The 15,396-nt window shown below is 42.6% G+C and overlaps 1 long non-coding RNA gene across 1 annotated transcript in view; it reads left to right on the top strand.

Annotated features, from left to right (window-relative positions):
- The window catches only part of LOC137351807 (uncharacterized), a 78,108-nt gene extending 65,637 nt beyond the window's left edge, over positions 1-12,471 (top strand). The window contains exon 3 of the long non-coding RNA XR_010969574.1: positions 12,053-12,471. This is a non-coding gene — a long non-coding RNA (uncharacterized lncRNA). The remainder of the gene's footprint in view (positions 1-12,052) is intronic.
- Positions 12,472-15,396: the final 2,925 nt, after the last annotated feature.

Here is a 15,396-nt window from a genome sequence, read left to right as displayed (position 1 = left end):
CCTCCAGTTTCTCTCTGTTGCTGCACCCCCTTTTGAATTGCACCCTTTATTTTATATTGCCTTTCCTCATTCTTCCTACCAACCTGTATCATGTTATGAAAGTGCTTCCATTTTAAAATATTTTTTGAGGACTCGTGTTTAAAGATTGTGGAAATTGATTCAATTGAAAGACTGAAGAAATTCCATAGCTGCTGGACTTTTTTTTTAAAAAAGGTCGCTGGAAGGACTTGGGCTTGTTTAAACACAAACCCTTACTGGAAGTCACATGTCTTAAGCTAAGTAAACAACAGGAGCCTGGGTGGCCTGGCGCGTTGTTTACAGAGAAGTGACATGTCAAGATTTATGGTGGTCAAGAGTTGGTTTTGTTTTTGGATATTGTTTTAAGTTAGTTGGGGTCAGTCTGCTGAGAGAGAAGCACCCAGCTCATCCTTTTCCATCTCTTTGAGAAACCCTGAGAATCCAGTGTGGGAAATATAGAAACTGATGCCACATTTCTCCTGAAAAGCCTGCCAGATTAATCCTCGATGTTGCCTGAAGAGAACTGCTCCAAAAAGATTCCAGTGACACCCATCTATGTGAATCGGGACCACCAGAATAAAGGGACAACTGATATCATTCCATATCTTATCTTTTCTTTCTTCAAGAATTAACAAGTATTTGGCCAAAGTATTTTTTTGTCTTCTTTGCAAAGAGATCTCTGCAGAGCAAACTTTTTAACTTTTTCTTTAACTGCTGTGTGTGTGTGTTGGGTTAATTTAGAAGGGAACTTTCATATTTCATCCTGTGTGTTAACAAGATTTGCATCTTTATTGAATAAGTCTTATTTTATAATAAATTAATAATTTTGTTGTTTATTAAAGAAACCTGGTTGGTGGATTTTATTCTGAAACTAAATAAAGTATATAATATAAAATAAAAACAAGAAATGCTGGAAGTACTCAGCAGGTCTGGCAGCATCTGTGGAGACAGAAGCAGAGTTAACGTTTCAGGTCAGTGACCCTTCTTCAGAACTGGCAAATCTAAGAAATGTATATGATTTTTAAGCATGTAAAGTGGGGGTGGGGCAAGAAATAACAAAAGAGAAGGTGTTGATAGGACAAGGTCACAGAATAACTGACCAGAAGGTCATGGAGCAAAGGTAAACAATATGTTAATGGTGTGTTGAAAGACAAAGCATTAGTACAGATAGGGTGTTAATGGACTGAAAACCGAAGAGCCACAAGTACAAGCATGAAAAAAAACACAGCGGGTAGGCACAGTAGAAACAAACTGAATAAAATAAAATAAAATAAACACAAAAAAGAAAAAAGAAAAAATAACCAAAAATAAAAGTAAAATGGGGGGCCCGTCATACTCTGAAATTATTGAACTCAATGTTCAGTCCGGAGGCCTGTAGCGTGCCTAATCAGTAAATGAGATGCTGTTCCTCGAGCTTGCGTTGATGTTCACTGGAACACTGCAGCAATCCCAGGATAGAGACGTGAGCATGAGAGCAGGGGGGAATGTTGAAATGGCAAGCAACAAGAAGCTCGGGGTCATGCTTTCGGACTGAAAGGAGGTGTTCCGCAAAGTGGTCACCCAGTCTGCATTTAGTCTCCCCAATGTAGAGGAGACCACATTGTGAGCAGCGAATACAGTATACTACATTGAAAGAAGTACAAGTAAATCACTGCTTCACCTGAAAGAAGTGTTTGGGGCCTTGGATAGTGAGGAGAGAGGAGGTAAATGGGCAGATATTATGCCTCCTGTGATTGCAGGGGAAGGTGCCGTGGGAAGGGGAAGAGGTGGTGGGGGTAATGGAGGAGTGGACCAGGGTGTTGCGGAGGGAGTGATCCCTTTGGAATGCTGACAGGGGAGGGAGGGGAAGATGCGACTGGTAGTGGCATCATGCTGGAGGTGGCGGAAATGGCAGAGGATGTTCCTTTGGATCTGGATGCCGATGGGGTGGAAAGTGAGGACAAGGGGAACCCTGTCGCGGTTCTGGGAGGGAGGGGAAGGGGTGAGGGTAGAGCTGCGGGAAATGGGTCGGACACGGTTGAGGGCCCTGTCAACCACAGTGGGGTGGGGGGGTGGAATCCTCGGTTGAGGAAAAAGGAGGTCCTATCAGAAGCACTGTCATGGAAGGTAGCATCATCAGAGCAGATGCGACGGAGAAACTGGGCGAATTGAATGGAGTCCTTACAGGAGGCAGGGTGTGAAGAAGTGTAGACGAGGTAGCTGTGGGAGTCGGTGGGCTTATAATGAATATTAGTAGACATATAAATTGACATAGACAATATAATTGGCCATATCGGTAACTGGGTAAAACATTTAAATATATGTTGTGACCCGTGGAAATAGACCCAGTGGAAATAGAGAAAGACCATGCACCCCTCCAGCCTCAGTCGTAACAATCACTTCACATTTCTCTGCAGTAATTTCATCTGCCACATGCCTGCCAGCCTAAGTCCTCTTGGAGTCTATCACTATCCTCCTCACAGTTCACAATACTTCCACATTTTGTGTCTTCTGCAAATTTTGAAATTGTGCCTTGTAGACCCAAGACTAAGTTATTAACATATATCAAGAAAAGCAGAGGTCCTAATACCGACCCCTGAGGAATCACATTATATACCTTTCTCCAGTCCGAAAACCAACCATTTACCATTACTCTCTGTTTCCTGTCACTCAGCCAACTTCATATCCATACTGCCACTGTCCCTTTTATTGCATGGGCTTCAATATGCTGCCAAACCTGTTATGTGGCAGTCTATCAAACGTCTTTTGGAAATCCATCTACACCAAATCAACTGCATTACCCTCATCAACCCTCTCTGTCACCTCATCGATAAACTCAATCAAATTAGGTAAAAATGATTTGCCATGCTGGCTTTCCTTAATTAATCCACACTCATCCAAGAGACTGTTAATTTTTCCCCAGATTATCATTTCTAAAAATATTCCCACCACTGAGGTTAAACTGACTGGTCTGCAGCTCACCTCCACCTTCCCAAGGGCAATTAGGGATTGACAACAATTGCTGGCCTACCCAGCGACACCCACATCCCGTGAATAAAAAAAAGTTGGTGGGTTTATATCCTTACACCCTTTTTTGAACAAGGATTTAACATTTGCAATTCTCCAGTCCTCTGTATCTAAGAAGGATTTGGATGATTACAGCCAGTTCCTCAGCAATTTCCTCCCTCACTTCCCTCAGTATCCTAGGATGTATCCCATTGGTCCTCGTGACTTATCAACTTTAAGTACAGTCAGCCTTTCTAACATCTCTTTATCAATTTGTAGCCCATCCAGTATCTTAACTACCTCCTCTTCCACTATGACTTCAGCAGCATCTTCTTCATCAGTAAAGACAGATGCAAAGCACTCACTCAGTACCTCAGCCATTTGTCTCCATTTGTAGATCCCTTTTTGGTCCCTAATTGGTCCCACCTCTCCCCTTACTACCCTTTTACTATTTATATGCCTATAGAAGATTTTTGGGTTCCTTTTTTGTTAACTGCCAGTCTTTTCTCATAATCTCTCTTTGCCTCTCTCATTTTTTTTCACTTCTCCTCTGAACTTTCTATATTCAGCCTGGAGAGAGGGAGGGACGCAAGAAAGTTACAATCACCAGGGAAGTAGTACTGAGCAAATTGTTGGAGCTGCAGGCTGACAAGACTCCAGCTCCTGATGGACTTCATTTTAGGGTCCTAAAAGAAGTGGCTAGTGAAATGGTCGATGCGTTGGTTTTAATTTTCCAAAATTCCCTAGATTTGGGGAAGGTTCTATTAGATTGGAAAATAGCAAATGCAACTCCTTTATTCAAAAAAGGAAGGAAACAGAAAGCAGGAAACTATAGGCTTCACATCTGTCATATGGAAAATCTTAGAAGCTATTCTTAAAGATCTTATTATAGGGCACTTAGAAAAATTCAAGGTAATCAGGCAGAATCAACATGGTTTTGTGAAAGGGAAATCATGCCTAACCAATTTATTGGAGTACTTTGAAGAGGATAAAGGGGAACTGGTGGATGTACTGTACTTAGATTTTCAGAAGGCATTGGGTAAGGTGCCACATCAAAGGTTATTGTGGAAAATAAAAGCTCATGGTGCAGAGGGTATCATATTGGCATGGATAGAAGACTAGCTAGCTAACTGGAAACAGAGAGTAGGCATAAATGGGTCATTTTCTGGTTGGAAAGATGTAATGAGTGGTGTGCCGCAGGGATCAGTGCAGGGGCCTCAGCTTTTTACAATTTATATCAATGACTTGGATGAAGGGCCCAGAGGTATGGTTGCTAAATTTACTGATGACACAAGGATAGGTAGGAAAGTAAGTTGTAAAGAGGACATAAGGAGGCTACAAAGGGATGTAGTGAGTGGGAAAAGATCTGGCAAATGGAGTATAATGCTGAAAAATGTGCAATTGTCCATTTTGGCACAAAGAATAAAAAAGAAGCATATTATCTAAATGGTGAGAGATTGCAGAGCTCTGAGATGCGGAGGGATCTGGGTGTCCTAGTGCATGAATTGCAGATTCAGCAAGTAATTAGTAAAGCTAATAGAATATTATTGTTTATTGCAAGAGGAATTGAATATAAAAGTAGGGAGGTTATGCTTCAGTTATACAGGGCATTGGTAAGACCACATCTGTAGTACTGTGTACAGTCTTGGAGTATTGGTCTCCTTATATAAGGAAGGATTTAAATGCTTTGGAAGCAGTTCAGAGAAGATTTACTAGACTAATACCTGGAATGAATGGGTTGTCTTACGAGGAAAGGTTGGACAGGCTAGGCTTGTATCCGCTGGAGTTTAGAAGAGGAAGAGGTGACTTGATTGAAACATATAAGATCCTGAGGAGTCTTGACAGGGTGAATGCGGAAAGGATATTTCCCCTTGTGGGAGAATCTAGAACTAGGGGTTACTTAAAAATAAGGGGTCGCCCATTTAAGTCAGAAATGAGGAGAAATTTTTTCTCTTTGGAACTCTCTTCCTCAAAAGGCGGTGGAAGCAGAGTCTTTGAATATTTTTAAGGCAGAGGTAGATAGATTCTTGATTAGCAAGGGGGTGAAAGGTTATCGGGGGTAGGCGGGAGTCGAGGTTATAATCAGATCAGCCATGTTCTTATTGAATGATGGAGCAGGCTCGAGGGGCTGAGTCATTCATATGTTCGTATGTTCATATGTTTGTATGTTCTCACTTCTATAATCAACCTGACATCTGTCATACACATCCTTTTTCTGCTTCATCTTACTCTCTATCTCATTTGTCATCCAGAGAGCTCTGGCTTTGGTCACCCTACCTTTTCCCCTCGTGAGAATGTACCTCAACTATGCCCGAGCCATCTCCTCTTTAAAGGCAGCCTATTGTTCTGTCGGAGTTTTGCCTACCAATTTTTGATTCCAATTTACTGGAACAGATCCGTCCTCACCCCCCTGAAATTGGCCATCTTCCAATTAAGTATTTTTATTCCAGATTGCTCCATGTTCCTTTCCATAGTTAACTTCAACATTATGATACTATGATCACTGTTCCCTCTCCCCTACTCACACTTGATCCATTTGACCCACCTCGTTCCCAGAACCACATCCAGCAATGCCTCCTTCCTCTTCCTTATTCGCTCCTGAAACAATAAGTGTTATGAAGCAAGGTGGGCCCTGTTCTGGGCCGATTTAAAGGGACACTCAACAAGTTCTTGGTAAGGTGATTTTGACTTACTTTTGCTAAGGAAATGTTTGTGGGAGCACTGTGGTGAGTTACTGGAGCAATGTACACAAGTTTGCTGCACAAAGGAAGGGAGGAAAGTGTCTTGCACAGGTATGGGGAGGTAGAAGAGGGGAAGTTCTGTGAGGAGGGAGGAGAACAGCTCTCCATAGAAGACATCACACAAGCCATGGGTCTCATCAAGCAATGCTTTTGCTGCTTAGATCAATTGGAGGATCTCTGCATTGCAAGCCCGAGAGGGTCTCCATGTTTGTGGTGGTGTGCTACACAATCTCTCAAGTATGAGGGCCCAGCCGCTACCTCCTGGGATCCAGAGGCCTCCTCAGGAGGAGGAGGAAGAGGAGGAGGAGGGAGGGAGGAGACAGAGTGAGAGGGGCAGCATTGAGAGGCTTTGCTTCAGTTCAAAGGAACTTTCCACCTCAACATGGAGCCAGCATTCCCTGACAGTACATCCATATCAGCCTCCCCATCACAAAGTCCCTTTGGCCACTATCATTCAATAAAGGCCAACAGCAAAAACCTTCACTCATCAACTTTATCCAGCAGCACATCAATAATACAAAAACAACTCCAGAACTATTCACTCTTGTGCATTCCCTTAACACCTGTCCTGTGGATGCCTTTGCCTGGCCTAGTGCTCCTACACAGTGCTATCCCAGTGGCTGCAGCATGGCTGGTGGAAGGCTGCTGACTTTAACTGGGGGAGACTACAGATGGCCTTGCAGTATCACCTCGAACAGCTCCGGACCTTAAGGACCCAGCGTAGGACTGCACACTCAGCATGGGTGGCAGCAGTCTGGGCTGGGTGGCTGAGAGGCAACAGCAAGGGCACTGATGGAGTGGCAGTGGTGGGAGGACGAATGCTGTCATCCTGAGAGGGAACAGTAGGTTTGTGCTCCACAGAACCACTGCCACTCCCACATGGCACTGCCTCAGCAATCCTAATAATCTGCTAGAGGACAGATAGCTGGACAGCTGTGAAGGACATCAATGATGTCAAGATGACCAAAGCAGTGAGAGATGGGACAGGCCATCACCTCATTCACACAAACCTCAACATTCACATTAAACCTCCTCCAAAGTCCCAGAGCAAAAAAGCATTCAAGAAGTTAAATGTGAGAAAACTCAAGTCTCTTTGCTCCAGCCAAAGACTCTGCACAGTGACTGAAAACAATCTGGTCAATGAAAATACAACTTGTGGTGACACTGAATAACTGGAACTGCTTTAGATTAGATTAGATTAGAGATACAGCACTGAAACAGGCCCTTCGGCCCACCGAGTCTGTGCCGAACATCAACCACCCATTTATACTAATCCTACACTAATCCCATATTCCTACCAAACATCCCCACCTGTCCCTATATTTCCCTACCACCTACCTATACTAGTGACAATTTATAATGGCCAATTTACCTATCAACCTGCAAGTCTTTTGGCTTGTGGGAGGAAACCGGAGCACCCGGAGAAAACCCACGCAGACACAGGGAGAACTTGCAAACTCCACACAGGCAGTACCCGGAATCGAACCCGGGTCCCTGGAGCTGTGAGGCTGCGGTGCTAACCACTGCGCCACTGTGCCGCCCTTTAGCGAGACAGTTGTCATGAAGACCCCCAGCTGTCAAGAATGAGGCATATTAATTTTGTCATATGAACACGAACTTTACACTGTTGCTGGAGCGAAGAAATGACTTGTTTAAAGAGATCACCAGACATTTGGCTGGAGGACATTTGCATACAAAGAGACAGTCGCCTCGGAAAAGACAATGGGAATGTTCACTGAATCAATTAACAGAGGTTGGCCTGGGAAATGGTGATCCACATCTGGTTGGTGTAAGAGACAGCACTACACCCGCACCCCCCCCCCCCACACCCCACCGAGAACTTTGAAATCCACAAACTGCAGGAGTGGTGGTTCCCAAATAAGGGGTTAGTCACATGACTAACCTGCTGGCCAACTTGGAGTTTTGAATTGTGCTCACAGGGCAGTTTGAATACAGACTGCAGGTTGCACCTGAAGCTGGAGCAAGACAGCCTCTCTCCTGGCTGGCTCTCTCACGCTTTCTCACAAACCTCCAGATCCACTAAAGTCCACTTATATATCAAGAGAGAAAAGACTCCTACATCAAAACAAGTTAAAGCGTGCACTGGGCCCCAACGAACGGCAAGATTTACTGGCAACCAAAGACTCCACATTGAACTCAAAGGACTGTAATTACAACCCAGCTATTGCCTCAGACTTTTCCCCTTTATTCTTTCTTACTTTTTCTGTCTCTATCTGCATGTGTGTTTATCGCATATGTATGCTAGCATGGTCGCGTCGTGTATGCACTGTCGTTAACCAGATTAGAGTTTAAGGTTAATAAATCTTCACCTTTCTTGTTTAAATCTAAGGAAACCTGTCTGATTAATTTCTGTGCTTTACAATTGGAAAAGCAGTGAAGCAAGGATTCACTGAGGGGGGAGCTAAAACACGGTGTTTTTAAAATTAAACCCTGTTACGGTTAAACCAGGCAAAGGCTGAGAGGGAACCCCTTTCGCACCTGGTCGTAACACAGTCCACAGAATAGCTTGGAAACCTTGGGCCAAACTGTCCGTAAACATGAAGACTGGCTTGGTGAAAATGATGATGACATAAAAAGGCTACTTGATGAAAGGCAACCAAAGGCTTCACTCACTGTTGATAAAGGATAAGTCATCAACCAAGAAGGAACAAGCATATGACAACATTGGTAAACATGCCCAGACCGAACTAAGGATTGAGTGTGAAACCCGCTGAATTCCGGTCCTATGTTGACCAGAAGGACATGAAAAACTTCCATATTTCACTTAAGACAGTACATGGTCCACAATATAGTGGTTCCACCTCTGTTATGAGCACTGATGAAACCACTGTTCTGATGATAAAAATCAGATCCTAAAGAGATGGGATGGCCATTTCCAAAAGCTTCTAAATAAGAAATCACCTATCAATGATGAGGCCATCTATCAGCTGCCTGAGTGTGCTGCAAAAGAACGAACTACATCAGAGGCTGCAAAGCTTTCTCTCAAATGGGAAGGCATCTTGTTCTGATGCTATCCCAGCTGATGTATAACAAACCCATGGTGACAACAACAACAATCTATGTCAAGGTTATTGAAAGTCACAAGAAGCATACAGCAAGCAAACTGCTGAAGAGCGATGTTACAAGGCCACATCCTTGTAATAAGGAAGGCGATGAAATTGTCCCCATCTTCCATTACTCGAGCCATCATGGAATTGTTGGATATTTCAATGAATTTGTCCAGACACCCAAACATGAAGAGGATTTTCCAGAGACTTCTTTCCGTCATTTTATTGCTGCTATCACTCTCATGGCTTTCAATAACCTTCATAGAATATTTGCAATCAGATTCAGGACAGATGGGCAGATGTTTAATCTTAGGACACTGCAAGCTAAAGCAAGGGTACTGGAAGAGCTTGTTCATGAACTCCTATTCGCTAATGGCTATGCTCTTGTGGCAAACTACCCAGGAAGTAATACCTTCCTATGCTCTAAAGGTTTATTTCAAGTGGTTTGGGGAGGTGGGGGGGGGAGGGGGGGGGGGAGCAGGGTGGTGTCACGGTGGGGTAGGGGCTTGGGGATTTAATGGTGCACATGGGTTAGGCCAATATGTACCCTGCCTAAATATTGGATTGTAATGTGGGGGATGGGAGTGCAGTTGTCGGGGAATTACCAAGAAGGCAGAAAACAGAGGAACACATTTAAGGGGATCTTTTGTGACTACGTGGAGCACAGAGTGATCGAGGAACAGACTGCTTTGTAAACTGAGTGCTAACGTTGGAGATTTGGTGCAAGGTGGAATTCAGTGCAGGGGGAAAAGAGGTGCTGCTTTTTTATTCTTTTTGTTTTACCTCCAGTAGCTGGTGAGTGTTTTTCTTTTGTCTCTAAGCTAGGAGCTATTATTTTACTAAATTTACTATATTTAATAATTAACTAATCAAATAAATAAATAATATTAGACAGACATGGCAGGGCAGATGGTGTGCCATAAACTGCAACAAGTGGGAGTTTGAGGAGAGCATTGCGATCCCAAACAACCATATCTACAGTAAGTGTCTGCAGTTCGAGAAACTTCGGCTCCCAGTTGCAGAGTTGGACTTTGAGCTGTAGACATTGTGGGTGCTGTGTATTTCATTGAGTAATACAACATGTGGACTCACAGCAAGCAGCCATTATTGAAGTAATTTCATTTACACCTCCCCAACAGAGAGAGCAGTATAACAAAATGCTCAGCTATTACAATATACTACACTCCCTCCTCACTTAAAAAACAACTTATACATTAAAATGTAAAATGATACATGTACACAATTTCTTAGAATATAATAACAGTACCTGAAATTTAACAGGTTGGGTTGCATGCTTGTTACTACAATAAAACATATATGACAAGAGTAATTTACATGTGTTTTTTTAACAGCAGTATGTCTTTAACATAAATATCATAATTTGACAAAAAGTCATGAAAAGAATGACTTATTTCTTCTTCTGTTCTATATACTTTCAATTAACCTATCTGTCTTCTTTCTCTTTCTGTCTGAGTATCTTCTTCCACTTCCTTTAGCTTGACTCTGCTCTCTCAACATTTCAGACTGTGTCAACCCTGAACTTCCAACTCCACTTAATGATTTGGACTGTGAAATTGATTGATTAGTCTGAATCAAAGTCCCTGACTCATTTTGCTCTACCGCTGGATTCTGAGACACCAGAAAACTTTCAGTATCTTCGTGTGTTGCACTTATCTTTCTGACTTTCACTTGGGACTGTAGGAATTTGGACTATAGGAGGTTTCTCATGCTCTCCTTTTAGCAGATTATCTTTTGATGATCTACATGACACTGACACAGTCTCTTCTCTCCCAAGTCTTCACTAGATATGTAAATGCACCTAGTCTTTTTACAACAACTCTAAACACATACTTCTCCTTATCACCTCGGTGGTTTTTCATTATGACCTTCTGACCAGCACTGAACTCTCTAAGTTTCATGCCTCATGTATCATGACTCATCATCACTCTGTCTTGTGTTTCTCTTACTTTGCAATTGATATCAGGCTTAAGCAAACTAAACTTTGTCCTGGGAACATGTTTAAACATTAACTCATAAGGTGAGCAACCTGTTGTAGACTGTGGGGTTATTCTGTAAGATAACAGAAAATTGTCTAGCCTGTATCCAAATAAAACATGGCAAAAGTCTGCCTAGCTGGTCACCTAGCAAATACTTCTTCAAAGACCTTTTCACAATTTGTACACTTCTTTCTGCAGCACCAGCTGGGTAACATGGTGGCATTAGAGTGTGTGTTGACTCCATTCTTACTCAGAAATATTTCAAACTCTTCTGACATAAACTGTGGACCATTATCTGACACCACACCTCTGGAAACCCATAAATTGCAAACCAACTTCTCAAAAGCTCAATACTTTTGGCACTTCTGGTATTGGGCATATAGAGTCAACATTTATCCACTTCCATGTCAAATAAATTGATGTGTACTCGTTCCCACGGTTTTCTTGTGTTTGACCATGGAATGAAAGGAACTTTGGTTCGATCATTTGGTCTTCCTTGCTCAAAGACCACTTTGTGCTCTCTTAGTACTTCCTCAATGTCAGGCATACACTTACTGATCCCTACTGTAAATAGCTCGGCCCAGTTTAACCCTATTTTCTTAAGCTGATTCCTTCCCATTAGGGAGACTTTGTTCCCTCATACTACTATCAATAGCAAGTAATGGGATACACCATTGTATTCAAGTCAGTTTCACACCAGTTTTGCATGTGGGAATGTGACTTAGGAATTTCTTGTACTCTCCTTCTGCATTTGGATCAACAATGAAAGTAAGTTGTGAATCTCTGACTTTCATTTTTATTGTTGTCATAAACACGTGCCATGCCATTTGATGATTTATTTAGTCCATCAGCTGGAAACCTGAATTAAATTTTAAAAAAGGGAAAAGGAACAGACAAAAGGTGACTGCAAGCAGCTAAAATGCCACGAAAAATTGTAACAAAATCCCTTGCATTGAGAGTGAGTTGAATTGTCTGGCTAGTTCCCTCCAGATCAATGACTTCAGAAGTTTGGAGTGCCTCACCTGGCCAGCCTCCATTAACAAGACATTAAAGGCAATCTTGGGACATTAAACTGGTGGAGATGGACCACTCAAAGGTAATGCCTTGAACAATGGGACCCTGAAGGAGAGAAGGGAAGTCATAGACATGAACTAATTAAGTTGCAAGAGGAAATACACATTGAGCCATCATGTGACAGGCCCACCATCTGTGTGTTTTAAGCTGGATTTTTTTCTCTCTGCAGCAGGCAAGCAGCTGACACTGATCAGAAGAGACCCAAGTGGGGGTCCCTCTCTCTCTCCCCAGTCCACCTGGCATGTTTTGAACCCTGCCTACTGGCTATAATCACGTAAGCATCACTGCGGCAGACAGAGACCCTATGAAGGAACTCATCCGCATTGCTGTTTTTCCAGGAGAACCACTGAATCTGCTGGTCACATCTACAAGCCGGAAGCCTCAAGGCCACCGAGTTCATTCAGAAAACAACGGAGTCGTCAAACTCCACAGACTATATCCCTTTTTATTGCTTCAGACTCTAATCCTGTCCTTCCGCACTCTGTAACCTATTTGTGTGTGTGTGTAACCCTCAAGTGTGTGTGCGAAAGTTGAGCGTAGTTTATTATTTTACTTAGATCAGTTTAGGTACAATAAAACAAATCTATTTCTTTGCTAACCTCAAGAAAACCTGTCTGATTGGTTCTTTTATGATCATAGCACGTAAATAGTAAAACACTCACTGAATTGGCAAGTACATTTACTTTTAAAAAGAAATAAACCTTATTGCGGTGAATCAAGGAGGGGGAAAAGAGGGGAGCCCTTCGACCCCTCCTCACATGATTGTAACACTGTGGATGCTGGAATTATATCTTAAGCCCTTTTACTCTCATTTTCCATGTGCTGTTTTTCTTGCTGTCGGACTGAGTACAATCTTGATCTTCCTGCTTGATGATATCAACTTCTGTTTCCAGATCTATCTTATGTGCATTTGAGGACTTCCAGCCTCCTGAACTAGCTTTAGCTCCACCAGGATCTCAACCTGGTGCATTGCTGTGACCTGGAGCGTTACTGTAACCTGGAGCATAACTACTTCCTCGACTCCTGCATCCCGTCTGGATATGACCGACTTTCCCACAGGCATAGCACTTTAACTGAAAAGGGGGCATTTAGATGGTTGGTGGCCAACTTGGCAATGGTAGCATCTAAATTTCTGACTTTGAATCTGCTGCCACACCCTGGTTCCCGTTGAAATCTGGTAGACCTCCCCTGTTAGCACAGGAAAAGAACTGCCTTGCAATTTGCAACTATCCCTGTCATTTCCATGGCTGTGGCCTTATCGCAGGCCTCCTTCCACATCAGCTTATTGCCTTTACTCAAAAGCTTGGCCTGGATTTTACTGCTCTTTAGACGTCCAACAAAAGCGTCTCTAAGGTTGACTTCTAAGTTCGCAACATACCCACAGTGATGAGACAGTATCTTTAATTGAAGAATATAATCTGCCATAGTCTCACTTGACAACTGTTTTTGTTCATGGAATGCAACTCACAGTGCAATTTCACTCTTACTTTTGAAAATAATATGAGTCCTGAATCTCAGTAATTTCAGAATAGTCCATTGTACTGGGGTCTCACGGGCAACATTGGTTAGACATCACCTCAAAAGCATCTGGCCCCATCATGGTAAGGAAAACATTTACATATACTGTGCTGACTCACTGAGTTGTACCAGAACACAGAATCACAGAATTGTTACAACACAGGAGGAGGTCATTCGGCCCATCGTGTCCACACCGGCTTTCCGAAAGAGCAATTCCCTCAGTTCCATTCCCCTGCCTTCTCCCCATAACCCTGCACATTCTTCCTTTTCATATAACAATCTAATTCCCTTTTGAATGCTTCAATTGAACCTGCCTCCACCACAGTCTCAGGAAGTGCATTCCAGACCTCACCCATCCTCTGCGTGAAACAGTTTTTCCTCATGTCACTTTTGCTTCTCTTACCAAATACTTTAAATCTGTGCCCTCTCATTCTCGATTCTTTCACGAGTGGGAACAGTTTCTCTCTATCTACTCTATCCAGACCCCTCATGATTTTGAATACCTCTAACAAATCACCTCTCAGCCTTCTCTCCTCCAAGAAAAACAGTCCTAACTTCTCCAATCTATCTTCATAACTGAAATTCCTCATCCCTGGAACCATTCTTGTGAATCTTTCCTCTACTCTCTCCACTGCGTTCACGTTTTTCCTCAAATGTGGCACCCAGAATTGGATGCAATACTCTAGCTGATGCCGGACTAGTGGCTTATACGAGTTCAACATAACTTCCTTGCTCTTGTACTCTATGCCCCTATTAATAAAGCCAGGATACTGTATGCTTTATTACTGCTCTCTCAACCTGTCCTACCACCTTCAATGACTTATGCACATATACACCTAGATCCCTCTGCTCCTGCGTCCCCTTTAGAATTGTTTCCTTTATTCTATATTGTCTCTCCATGTTCTTCCTACCAAAATGAATCACTTCACATTTCTCTGCATTGAACTTCATTTGCCACCTGTCTGCTCTTTCCATCAACTTGTCTATGTCCTTTTGAAGTTCTACACTATCTTCCTCACAGTTCACAATGCTTCCAATTCTCCTATCATCTGCAAACTTTGAAATTGTGCCCTGTACACTAAGATCTAGGTCAATATATATCAGGAAAAGTAACACTGATCCCTGGGGAACTCCACTACAAACCTTCCTCCAGCCTGAAAAGCATTCATTAACAATTACTCTTTGTTTCCTTTCATTCAGCCAATTTCATATCCATGTTGCTACCGTCCCTTTTATTCCATGAGCTACAAGTTTGCTCACAGGTCTGTTTTGTTGGCATTGTATCAAATGCCTTTTGAAAGTCCATGTACACAACATCAACAGCATTGCCCTCATCAACCCTCTCTGTCACCTCCTCAAAAAAACTCCAGCAGGTTAGTTAAACATGATTTTCCCTTAAGAAATCCATGCTGGCTTTCTTTAATTAACTCACATTTGTCCATGTGACTATTGATTTTGTCCTGAATTTTTTTTTCTAGCAATTTTCCCACTACCGAAGTTAAACTGACTGGCCTACAATTGCTAGACTTATCTTTACACCCTTTTTTGAACAAGGGTGTAACATTTGCAATTCTACAGTCCTCTGGCACCACCCCCAAGTCTAAGGAAGACTGAAAAATTATGGCCAGTGCCTCCGCAATTTCCACCCTCACTTCCTCAGTATCCTTGGATTCATCTCATCCGGCCCTGGTGCTTTATCCACTTTAAGTACAGAGAGCCTATCTAATACTTCCTCTTTATCAATTTTAAACCCCTCTAGTATCTGACTTACCTCCTCTTTCAACTTTGTCTGGGTTGCATCTTCTTCCTTGGTAAAGACAGATGCAAAGTATTCATTTAATAACTCAGCTATGCCCTCTGCCTCCATGTGTAAATCCCCTTTTTGGTCCCTAATCAGCCCCACTCCTCCTTTTACCACCCTTTTACTATTTATATGCCTATAGAAAACTTTGGGATTTCCTTTAATGCTAGCTGCCAGTCTCTTTTCATGCTCTC

The sequence above is a fragment of the Heterodontus francisci genome, chromosome 36 (assembly GCF_036365525.1).
Source record: "Heterodontus francisci isolate sHetFra1 chromosome 36, sHetFra1.hap1, whole genome shotgun sequence".
Classification (NCBI taxonomy): Eukaryota; Metazoa; Chordata; class Chondrichthyes; order Heterodontiformes; family Heterodontidae; genus Heterodontus; species Heterodontus francisci.
Note: the sequence above shows the minus strand (reverse complement) of the source record. Positions and strands in the feature narration are given on the sequence as shown.